This window comes from Triturus cristatus, chromosome 9, assembly GCF_964204655.1.
Source record: "Triturus cristatus chromosome 9, aTriCri1.1, whole genome shotgun sequence".
Lineage (NCBI taxonomy): Eukaryota > Metazoa > Chordata > Amphibia > Caudata > Salamandridae > Triturus > Triturus cristatus.
This window is the reverse complement of record NC_140592.1, coordinates 1,272,418,308-1,272,431,028: the sequence shown is the minus strand read 5'-3', so window position 1 is coordinate 1,272,431,028 and position 12,721 is coordinate 1,272,418,308.

The window sequence follows — 12,721 nt, the reverse complement described above, 5'->3', positions numbered from 1 at the left end:
AAGGTAGAGATGCTGTGTGTTTTGAAGGTATGCAGCTTTAGCAGCAAGATGTAAGCGTATGGATGTGTAAGCTGTAAGTGTAGTCAATAACAAATTATATTTTTGAATGGAAGCATCTAGCGGATTGATATGGTTGTTATTACAATATAGAACAAACAGCTTCCATTGAGTTGTGTAGCAAGCTCTTGTAACCGGTCTTCTGGCTTCTTTAATGATATTCATACAGTCTGGTGGAAGGTTCAGATAACCAAACTCTACGACTTCAGGTGCCAGATCGCTAGGTTGAGTTCTTTGGGATCTGGATGTCTTATCTCTCCATTGCTCTGCGTGAGGAGACTGGGTGCGAGATGTAGTTTTTGATGAGAAACTACCGAGAGCTCCAGCAGGGTTGTGAACCAAGGTTGACGGGCCCATGTGGGAGCTACTAGGATTAGTATGAGAGATGTTTATCTGAGCTTCTGAACCAGTAGTGGAATGAGTGGGAGAGGCGGAAACGTTTAGGCAAATATCCCTGACCAGTTCATCCATAGTGCATTGCCCTTGGACAATGGGTGTGGATACCTGGAGGCGAAGCTTGGGCATTTTGCGTTTTGGTGTGTTGCGAACAGATCTATCTGTGGGAAACCCCACATTTGAAAGAATGGGAGGAAAACTTGAGGGTGAAGTTCCCACTCGTGAATCTGCCTGCTGAGAAGATCTGATTGTTTACTCCTGGGAGATGTTCTGCTAGGAGATAGATCTTGTGATGTATGGCCCACCTCCAGATGGCTTGTGCAAGTATGGACAGCTGGAGGGCGTGTGTCCCTCCCTGCTTTTGTATGTAATACATAGCTGTCATGTTGTCTGTACGTATTCGGACTGTTTTGCCTACCAGGTGAGTCTGGAAGGCTTTGAGAGCTAGAAATACCGCTAGCAGCTCTAGATGATTTATGTGAAGCTGTTTTTGTGGTCTACTCCACAAACCTTGAATTGTGTGTTTGGAAATAAGCTCCCCAACCAGAGAGTGATTCGTCTGCTGTTAGAACGGTCTGTGGAACTGGGTCAATAAAGGGCCGCCTTTTGAACAGGTTTTGTGGATTACACCACTGCAGAGAGCGATGGGTGCGGCCGTCTACCAACACTAGATCTGACAATTAACCCTGAGACTGATTCCACTGGCGCGCTAAACCTTCCTGAAGGGGATGCATTTGAAGTCTTGCATGGGAAACTATGATGATGCAAGGCACCATCATTCCCAGTAGTTGCAAAAAAACAAGCTGGTAATGACTGGTTGGGCTGAAACTGTGAAACTTAAGCCTGTATTTTGCCAATCCTGGCACCACTGGGGGCAGGCTAGATCTTTTTGAGTATTAAGAGTGTCTCCCAAGTAGGTATGTGTGCTGGAGGTAGGACTTCAACATGTTTACCGTTAACCCCAGGTCATGCAGTAATTGTACTGTTATTTGACACTTTGGGTGAGAACTGGCCTTGATGAGCCTGTCATCCAGGTACGGGCAGACATGAATATGTTGTCTTAGTAGGTGAGCAGCGACTACTGCCAGGCAATTGGTGAATACTCTGGGAGCAGTTGTGACTCCGAACGGAAGTACTTTGTACTGGTAGTGTTGTCCCGCTACTACCAACCTGAGATATTTGCGATGAGCAGGATGTATTGGAATATGGACGTATGCGTCCTTTAAGTCTAGAGTAGACAAGGTCGCCTTGCTGTAGGAGTGGGAGCACTAGCTGAAGTGTTACCACGTGAAAGTGATCTGAATGAATCTATAGATTTAGCTCTCTTAGATCCAGTATAGGCCTTTTTGGGTGTGAGAAAATATAGGGGTACACACCAGACCCTTGATATTGTAATGGTACAGGCTCTATAGCTCCCTTTTGCAGAAGAGAGTAAACCTCTAGTTTGAGGTGGTGTAGATGCTCTGGTGACATTTTGTGTGACCGTGGAGAAATGTTTGGGGGGATTGTTGGTAAGCTCCAGGCAATAACCAGATTGGATAATTCCTAGGACCCATGAGAGAGAAGTTCCCCAACAGGTAAGGAACGATCGGGGGGGAAGAGGAGGCAAGTCACTGTTGGCTTGTTGCGGGGGGGAAGTGCGGGGTGTGGAACCTCTACCTCTTCCCTTGCCATTATTGCCTCAAAAGTAACCTCTCGAAGAGGGAGACTGACCGTTGCCTCTGTATGATGTTGAGGTGCTGTCTGTGGATGTGTTTTTGGAGCCCCCCTGTAGAAGGAGCAACGAAAAGAACCCCATTTGGATGGAGACTGCAGAGCTCCCATGGATTTGGCAAAATCTGTGTCCTTTTTCATCTCCTCTAAAGAAGTGTCTACCACAGGACCAAATAGATGCGCTTTATCAAAGGGCAGGTTTAAAATAGAAGCCTGGACTTTGGGTTTAAACCCTGAAATTCTGAGCCAGGCGTGTCTCCTTAGCAAGACACTGGTGTTAACTGCACGTGCAGCAGTGTCAGCTGCATCTAAAGCGCATCTAATGGAGGTGTTTACCCTCCTGAACTAGGCAGGGTGCGTTAGCCTTATGTTCGTCCGGTAAAAACTGGAGCAATTGCTCCAATTCATCATAATGCGCTCTATCACATCTGGCTAAGAGAGCCCGAGTATTGGCAATGCGCCCGTGATTGGCTGACTGCGCAGCTACTCTCTTCCCAGAGTCATCTATCACTTTAGATTCCTTGTCTGGAGGAGGGGCATCCCCCGAAGCTGGTCAGTTTGCCCGTTTACGGGTGTTAAAAACTACCAAGAAGTCTAGTGGCAATTGACCCTTGATGTAGACTGGATCTTTAGGTGCCGGTTTATATTTCTGGTCTACCCTAGGTGTAAGGATTCTTGCACGCACAGGATCTTTAAAAATCTCATCTGCATGTTTAAGCATACCTTTAAGAATGGGCAGTGAATGAGTGGATTTGTGTGAAGAGGTTAAAGTTTCAAACAGAAAATCCTCCCCAAGAGATTCTTTGTGAAGCTGAACTCTATGATATTGAGCAGCCCTATTTAACAATTCTATGTACCCTACATTATCATCTGGTGGAGAGGGTTTTGAAGGGTCCAAGTCTGGGTCATTGTCTGTATTTGGATCCGTATTGTAATCATCCCATGGATCAGGACTATTGTCATCTGCTCCATCCCTGTCATCCTGGTGGTCAGGTGATTGTGGTGAATTTGTAGGTGTTATAATCAAATTTGGATTAGATGGGGGAAGAAGGTGATGGAGGAGGAGGAGGAGGAGGAGGAGGAGGAGGAGAAGAGTTGGTAGCAACATTTTCTTCTTGTAAGTGAAATGTGGTAAGTGTCCTTCGACTCTGGATTGCGCTTAACTGGCAATTTCGCATGGGTATGTCCAGTTTTCGGATTAATGACCAATTGTTTTTGTTTCGGGTCCAGGTTGGAAGGCAGGACGTCGAAATGATGCACCTTGGATGGAGTGGGAGTGGTTTTCTCTCTCGGTGCCAACATTTTTGGTGGCGTAGTTTTCGGTTTCAGCACCGAAGAGATTGTCACAATGACGTGTTTGGGTTTCGGTGCCGAAAGTTTTGGCTCGGTCCCCGAATGGGGCCAACTCGATCCCGAGCCAGAAGGCTTTTTTGTTTGTTTCGGTGCCGAGCCCAAAGGCAGGGCGTTGGAAACCTGTTCTCGATGCCGACCTTGGCCCGAAGGCAGAGGAGGGACTGAAGCCTTTTTGCTTGGGCAGACTTTGGGGCGGGGGAGCATCAGTACTCACAGTACGCTGACCCTACGGAATGTCCTCTTCCATGTCGGAGTTGGCCTCCGACAGGGAAATGTGTTTGTCTTCTTCATCAGCTCCTTGCACGTCGAAGACATCGTGATTGGAATCTTCTCCTAAGAGATCTGGAGGGGAGCTGCTTCGTTGGTGATATATTTGGTGAAATTGAGCCAGACGATCACAGAGCATTTTCTGGGATCGGAAGGATCGGCACGCGTCGCAATCTTGTTCCGGAGACTGACAAGTTGCAGACTTCGTGGGAGTCTGTGCGCAGGTACTTGGCTCGTCACTCAGGACAGAATTTAAATGGAGTCCGTTCCATCGACTGCGAGCTGACCCAACGCGGGTAGGCCCAATAGCCTTCCTCAAAGTTTCCAGTGGAAAGACATTTTCTGAGTCGATAGGATACTCGGAGAATGGGAAACGCGATCGAATAACAAAACCATCAAGGGTAAGTGGATTGCCTACCGAGGGGAACCCAAGAAACTGTTTCGAACCGGAGCGCAGCAATTCACGTCCGAACCAGATGGCGGAAAAAAACCAATCTAACAATGGAGTCGATGCTCATGCGCACTGTCACCGAAAGAAGGAGTCACCTACCTCGGGACTGGAAAGACTTCTTTGAAGAATAACAACTTGCAAACATCCGGACCCAACACTAGATGGCAGGAGTATGCAAAGCATGTGATCTACAGCTGACATGTCTCGAACATACATTTTAGCTATAGAAATAAAGCCAGCAAGGCAGAGCTAACAATGAGTCCTGGATGCAATTGTAATGCTCAGGTTTCGTTAAGCTTTCAACAAGACTGATGGTTCAACAATAAGCAATGGCTAAGTTTGAAAATGTATGAAGCATCTTAAACAATCAGCTAACAATGGGCTCCTATACTACTTAAATATTCAAGTTTTGCTTTATTTTTCATGATACGTTTAGTAATCATACAATTGGTGATAGTAAAACTATGTAGATGAAATTTAATTTCTATGAAATGCTGACAATATTTAATGGTTCCCTGTGAAATATGAGGGGCCTTATATCAAAACATTTTGTGCAAGAAAAGCAAGTGTGTATGCATGTGTTTATGTGTATAGGTGTGTGTAACCAGTTGCCAGAGTTCACCGGCACTTGCTTTGCTTCTGTGTAGCAATCAAACAAGTTACTTACTTTCGGTAACGCCTTATCTGATAGACATGATCTAGCGACATATTCCTTACCTTTAAAATTCTCAGGTGTCGGACTGATCCGGAAGATTTTTCTTCAAGCAATACCCCTGAGAGCCAGTAGGTGGTGTCGGTCGACACCACGTGGATTTGCCAGTGTCCTCTGCGTCACCTATATAGACACACCTTGGCGCGCTGATGTCCGTAACTTTTCATGACTTTCCACGCTAGAAGCGTGGAGTCATGAAGTGCACTCACATTGGAGTGTTTCTGAACAACTAGAGCCCTGAAAGGGATCGGCCCTGACCCTAGAAACCTGTTCACTGTGTGGGGAGAATGGGTGGGTCGGTAAGGAATCTGCGCCTAGATCATGTCTCTACCAGATAAGGTATTAACGAAGGTAAGTAACTTGTCCATCTGATAGAGACATCTAGTTGCAGGTTCCTTACCTTTGAACAGATACCCAAGCATTACCATCCCCGGGGTAGGGACTGCGGACAAGTTAGATTACAAAATCCTGCAGGACTGAGTGGCCAAAATGGCTGTCCTTGTGAACTTCACTGTTGAGGCAGTTATGCTTGGCAAAAATGTGCTGGGATGCCAACGTTACTGCTTCACAAATGTTGAGGACTGGAACACCACGTTGCAACACTGTGAAAGCCGCCGTAGCTCTGGTGGAATGAGCTCTTAAGCCTTCTGGAGGTTGCTCCTTTGCCAGAGGGTAGCAAATCTAGATTGCAGAGGACGACCCATCGGGGGATGGTCCGCTTCTTCACTGCACAACCTTTCCTTGCTCCAACGTACCCCACGAAGGGTTGGTCATTGTGCAGTCAAGGTAGAACGACAATGCTCTTGTTGGGTCCAGATGGTGGAGTCGCTTCTCTTCTTTAGAGGGATGCAGAAGAGCACAGAAAGTGGGTAAGGTGACAGATTGCCCCACATGGAATGTTAAATAAAGAGGGGTGGTCCAGCAGCCTGGAAAGCAGACACACCAGACAGATACCCTTTCAGGGTACCCAGAGCCCTGCTGGGCAAGGGTCAACATAAAATTCAAATCATCATAAAGGGAAGCAGAAAGACAGTCAATAGACTTTTCTGTACAATATATTACTAATTGGTTTCATAGGAAGGTGTACACAGTCTTGGTGGAGGGCCGCTAAAATAACATTACAAACTTGGGAGGAAGGTCGAATGCTATCAAATGCCGCCGCTCAATCTACCCGCAAGAAGGCGTAGATTTGACTGGTTCAGCTGGAGGACCCTCCCCTGCTGCTGCGACAGAAGATTTTCCCGAAGAGAGAGCCTGATTGGAGGATCGATGCTCATTTGGAGAAGCTCGGGATACCAGATTCTCCATGCCCAGTCCAGAGCCACAAGAATAACTTTGGCATGATCGTTCCTGATCTTCTTGAGAACTCAGGGTATGAACGGTGTGGATGGAAAGACGTACAGGAGGCTGAGCTCCACTCGAGATGAAAAGCATCTCTAAGCGAGATACTATGTGGGAATTCCAGTGCACAAAACTGCTGACATGGAGTGTTCTCGGCGGAGGCGAACAGATCAAACCAAATCTATCCTCACTCCTGAAAGAGACCATTCGTGAACAGCTAGGCATTGACGGCTGAGTTCTTCCACCCCGTTCAGAGAACCTGCCAGGTGTTGAACAACCAGGGATATGCCCTGCTGTTTGAGCCAAGTCCAGAGATGCAAGGCCTCTTTCAAAAGGCTCCACCTCTCCCAGAGAACTGCCTCATCAAAGGAGTGACGCAACTGAGAGATCTGGTTGGGGAAGGGAGAGGGTCTGCCTCTGACCCAATCACGGTTTGTCAGCCACCACTGCAGATATTATTCAGTTCCCTCTGAGCCCTGGATCAAGTCAAACAGATTCCCCTGATGCTGTGCCCAGTGGAACTTCAGTTCCCAGTGCAGAAACCGCATATAGTATGTGTCACCAGCAGGATGCAGGCGGCCATGAGACCCAGCAGGCTCGAAGTCATTATCACCTAAATCCAGGATTGAGGCTGAAATATCGTCTGAATATCCTGGACTCGCCACTTGGAAGGATACGCCCGAAACTGCACTGTGTCCAAAATGGCTCCAATGAAAGGGAGCATCTGAGAGGGAGTCCGGTGCGACTTCTGCACGTTGATAGTAAACCCGAGCGAATGCAGGAGGTTTGCCATAGTCTGGAGGAAGGAGACGACAGCCTGGGCCGAGCCCACATTCAGCAGCCAGTCGTCAAGATAGGGGGAACACTGGCACCCCTGATGTCCGCAGATGAGCTGCGACCACCGCCATCACCTTGGTGAACACCCGAGAGGTTCTGGTAAGGCCAAAAGGGAGAACAGTGAATTGAAAGTGCTCATGGCCTACCGTAAACCGCAAGTTGTGCCGATGGGCACATAGGACGGGGATGTGAAAATAGGCCTCCTGCAAGTCTAATGCTACCATCCAGTCTCATCGGTCCAGGGCAGGCAGGACCTGAGCTACTGTGAGCATCTCAAATTTTTCCTTTTTGAGGAAGTAGTTGAGGGCTTGTAGGTCTAGGATACGACAAAGGCCCTTATCCTTTTTCGGGACAAGAAAGTAGCGGGAATAAGAACCACAGCCTACTTATGCCCTCTATGGATCCCTTGGCAAACAATAACTTTCTCCTAGAGCAAAATGAAATGATCCTCGGTCGGCTGGTTGTAGGATAGAGGCATGAAGGGAGGGGTGGTTGCGAAGGGGAGGGAGTAGCCCCTTAGGACTATCTGGAAGACCCACCTGCCTGATGTAATGTTGGTGGTGATGGCTGATCCAGCCACTAACTGGCAGTCTATGGTCTAGAGGATTTGGAGGCTGAAGCTGCCGGGGGGAAGGGGGGGGGGGTGTTGGATTTGACCAGACCGCTGGCCGCCCAACCCACATGGTCAGAATTAGTCACGCCCTCAGCCATGCAAGGGTTGTGAAACATGTGCGCCTTTGTGGCTGGGATATGGCTGGTGCAGCTGAAAGTCTCTTCAGTAGCCACAATAGGAGCGAAAGGCAGACTAGGGACATGTGGCCACTGACAGGCCCAAGGACTTGGCCGTAGCCCGTAAGTCCTTAAAGCGCTATAGCGCCGTGTCTGCCTTGTCTCGGAAGAGACGGGTGCGGTAGGAAACTGGGTTTTTGTTGCAGTCCCCCCCGCCCCACTTTTTGCCTGGTTTTTGATGCAACTTTGACTGAAGCGTACCGAGTCCCAGCTAACCAGGTTCCCAGTACCAGTGTTCTTTCGCTAAAAGCTGTACAATTGTTTCCCCAATTGGCAACACCTTCAGCACCCTCTTTAAGTCCTTAGTAAATAGTAACCTGGTACCTAGGGCCCGGGTTACTAAAGAGGGTCTGTAGGAAGCTGGCTCTGTATATACTATACCAAAGTGAGGTATAGTGTGCACAGAGTCCAGTGGAACACCAAAGGTAGGCAGAGGTAAAGTAGATAGCACCTCTCGCCGTTCGTCTGTGATAGTGTGGTCGAGCAGTAAGGCAGTATCAGAGAACAGTGTTAAGCATTTGTTGTACACACTCAATCAGCAAGTGATGTCACACACTCAAAGACTGAAATTAAGCCCAATTGTTTTTGTACAAAAATATTCTTTTAGTTCTTTTATTTCCTAGACCAAGCATGCATGGCACAGGTAAGTGATAAGTACTTTGCAGTAAATATACAGATGGTAACAGTTTGGATTGCAATTGTAAATGGACTTTGTTTTGACTTACAGTATTGTTTCTCAGAAATGCAATTCTTTGTTAATACAGAACATATGCTTTGTATAGGATTTTCAGTAAGATTACAGGTAAGTTACTATTGAGAACTTTTTTACACAGTGTAGTATACCTGGATACTACACTGGGACATTTCCTGTAAACAGGTAAGTAAAATCGTTTTTTTAGTACAATTTTAAAGAATTTCTTTAGGTTATCACAACTCCACACTTAAAAACTATTCCAAGAAAAACAGTCAATGTTATCCTATGGAGGCAAATAGTGTTATTGGTTCTAGGGTAAGTATTCGGTAGTGGGAGTTGAGGTTCTGGGGGTAGACTCAGGGGTCCCCCAGGGTCAGGGATGCACTCTCGTTACACCCTCAGCAGCACTAGGGCGGTCGGGTGCTGAGGCCTAATGTTAACCAATGGGGGATAGGGGACCTCTGGTTGGTGGCTGCTGACAAACAGGCTACTTGGTTGTGGGAGCAAAGCTCCTGGACTTTAGCTCAGGGCAAATGGGGAAGCAAAGTAGCACCAAAGGTGCCCCCTCAGCAGCACTAGGGCGGTCAGGTGCAGGGTGCTGCTTTGACGTTGGGTGCCCTGTCTGCAATGGGGAACCTCCGGTTTGCAAAGACACTGCAGGCTCGGGGATGAAGGTCTTCTGGGTGCGACCACCACTTTGAGAGATACGTTGGGATCTTGGAGGTTGGTTAGGCACCGTCGGTTTCGCCATCCAAGGCCATGGGGCGTCTGGCGCAGGGGTGCCTTTTAGGGTCGGATCTTCTTACCAGCTCCTGGTCGTGGTTGGGGGGACCTTCCGGATTTAGGCTGCAGGCGTCAGCTGGAGGTTTAAGGCAGGTCAGCGGTCGCCGGATCTCAGGGAAGGATCGCCAGGGGGACCTCCTCGTGGGGTTTACCCACACAAGCTCGGGACGTGTATGGAGGGTGCAGAGTGGTGCGGATTTGCAATGTCAGGCCGGAGCCAGAGGTTGGAGATGAACAAATCCGGTGTTCACGGGAGACACAGTCTTTGTGGTTGAAGGCAGACAGGTTCTCCAGGGTTTTAGAGGTTGCTGGCTGCAGGACACACAGGGATTTAGCAGGAGCAGGTTTCAGGTGGAGACAGGCCGGTAGGGCTGGGACCAAGTCAGTGGGCGTCTTCTTGTAGCTTCGGCACGCCTGTTCGGTCCTTCTTCTTAATTTCTTGTCGTTTCTTCTGGTCTGAGGAAGCAAGGTTTAGGGGTGCCCTAAAATAGTAGATATAGGGGTGTTACAGGTAGGTAAAAAGGTTGGGACCAATGGGTCCCTTCCCTGAGGTGGGTGAACCCCCTATTATGCCACCTTCCAGTCCCACCATCCGCAAGATGGCGGGGACAGAGTTGTGCTTCACCTCACCTCCCCCACCTGAGGGGTGGAGTTGGCAGAGGTGGGCACACCTCTCTTACTCACTTGTTTTTCCTGCTGGTTCTCCCGCCCAAAGTGGGGGTCGGAACCAGTGGGGACCAGTAGCTGAAAGCAGCAGGTGGCCTGGGGAAGCTCACAAAAGCGCAAGCCTTTGAGGCTTACCATTCGTGGACCCTGCCCTTCCTGGGGGAGGAGGCTTGGCACCTCGTCCCAGGATGTGCATCGTTTCAGGCCCCAGGGAGCAGCAGGCTCTCGAACCAGGGGTCCAGAAACATGTCTGGTGGTGACAGCTGAAAGCAGCCACTCGGCCTGGACACTAGTGGTAATTAGTTTTCAGGGGGCAACTCTAAGATGCCCTCCGTGTGCATTTTTCATCAAACCCCACATTGTCATCAGTGTGGGTTTAATGTGCTGAGAAGTTTAATACCAAACTTTTCAGTTTTCAGTGTAGCCATTATGATGCTGTAGAGTTCGTAATGATAAACTCCCAGCACCAGGTACTCTTAATGGCAGCACTGCACTTACAATGTCTAAGAATGGACTTGGACACTGTAGGGGTACAGGGCTCATGCCCTCACGACTGGCATAGTGCACCCAGCTAGAGGGTTGACTGACCTATGCCAGGGCAGTGTTTTGTGGGCATGGCACACAGGGATGTGTGCCATGTCAACTCTTCACTTTGTTCTGCACCAAGAGACACAGCCTGCAAAGGCAGTGTGCGAGTGTGAAGGTACAGGACCTCTAAGGGTGGCACAATAAGTGCGGCAGCCATTAGAGGCCTTCTCTGGCCACAGTTCCTTGGGTACCACTTTACCAGGAGCTGACCTGAGGCCAGAGATGCCAATTGGGTTTAGTCTTCAATGCAGTTTTAGGTAAAGAACACAGGGCCTGGGTACCTGAATAGCATGAGCCTAGGGTACACTCAGTCAAAGCACATCAGCAATTCAGCAAAAAGTGGGGGCAACCATGCAGAGAGAGGGCACTTTCTCACAGGGTCCCCAAGGGCAGCATCCTGAATTGTGCCACCCCCAGGGACCCCTCACAAAGCACATGCAAGCCTGCCATTGTAGGCTGTGTGTCTTGGTGCAGACAGTTATGTTACACATCCCTGTGTACCATGTCCCTCACTGCTTGTTATATTTGTAAGTCACCGCTATAGGCCTAACAGCCCTAAGGCAGGGTGCTGAATATTACACGTGAGGTCATACCTGCAGGAGCAGATATGCCTCTGTGCTGGTCAGTCCTACTACTGCCAGTACAAGAGACCAGGGAAGCCATTTTGAAACATGTGCTGGACACTATGTGAATAAGAGTTCCCCAGCTATAGGAATGCTTCACTGAAAATATGGATGTTTGGTATCAAACATTTCGTATTGGTAAACCCACACTGATGCCAGTGTCGGATGGACCAATACACCTTAAAGATGCCTCCTGAAAAACTACCAGCCTTTGGTGTGCTTGCTCATTGGTTTCTGCCAGCCTGCCACCCGAGATGCTGTTCTGACCTCCTAGGGTGACAGCCTTTGCTCACAGGAGACCCAGAACGAAAGCATGTCCAGGAAGAGGGTGTAACACCCCCTCCCACAGGAGGGCCTGCTGATTAGCCTCCTTGGGCCGGCAAGCGTCAAAGACCGTACGCCTTTGGAATGCAAATCTTGCTGTCCTCAAAGGAAAGGAAGCCACCCCCCCTGTCCACAGCCCCCTTGGCACCTGGACAAGCAGGAAAATTAGCTAGTCAGGTAGGTGTATCACCTCCAGGCTAGTACCACCCCTAAGGCGGGCTACTTTGAGGTGGACACAATTTTTCAGGAGAAACCATCTTTGTGATGGCATACTTCGAAATTCTGGGACAGGGTTAGGCCTACTTCCATAGGAAGTGGTCATATAGGGGGCATAGTGACCCCAAGAGTCAGTAGCCTATTGGCTATTATCCTACACTCCCCTAACGCCCCTAAATTCAGTTTTTAGGGGATTCCCTGGCGCCAGAGAAGCAGATCCTTACCACCTAAGAAAAGAGAGTACACGAAGAGCTGCAAAGGCAGAAGAGAGAAGAAGAAACCTGGTACCAACCCCGCAGGCCTGTCTGCATTCCTAGTCGAAAATTGCACAAAAGTGGACTCGTCCTACAGCTGTTAACTCAAGAAACCTGGGAGAACTGCCTGCCTTTGAAAAAACTCAAAACCTAGTTCTGAAGAAACTCAGAAAGATAAGACTCCCGAGTTGATGTGGGCCACTGGTGTTAAGATTCACCAGCGCTCCAGAGCTAGAGTCCATCGTGGTTGCACTCTTCCTGGACTCCCCAACATCACCTGCATCTTCTGCACACAGGACCCCTCAATCACGACTGCTTCGGTAAGAAAAAAAATCAGACGCCCAAGGACACGCCTACACCAGTCGGCCCTGGGACTTGAAGAGGACCAAAGTGACCCCTCCCAATCTTTTCCCACTCAGAGTCCTTCGGAATAAGGCTCAAGTAGCAACCAAGGATCGGAAGTCCTGTCGGTGCTGGAATCGGCTCGGGGTCATGCTGTGCATGAGTGTGAGGGCCAGAACCGAGAAACGTCGTAGTGACATGACTGTCACCGGTCTAAAACCATTCCCAGATTTATGGGGGCCCTCGGCACCAGGGCTAAAGTCGCTGGCGCAGGACCCAATAGGCCCCCCTCCAAACCCATGGGGCCCAAAGGCA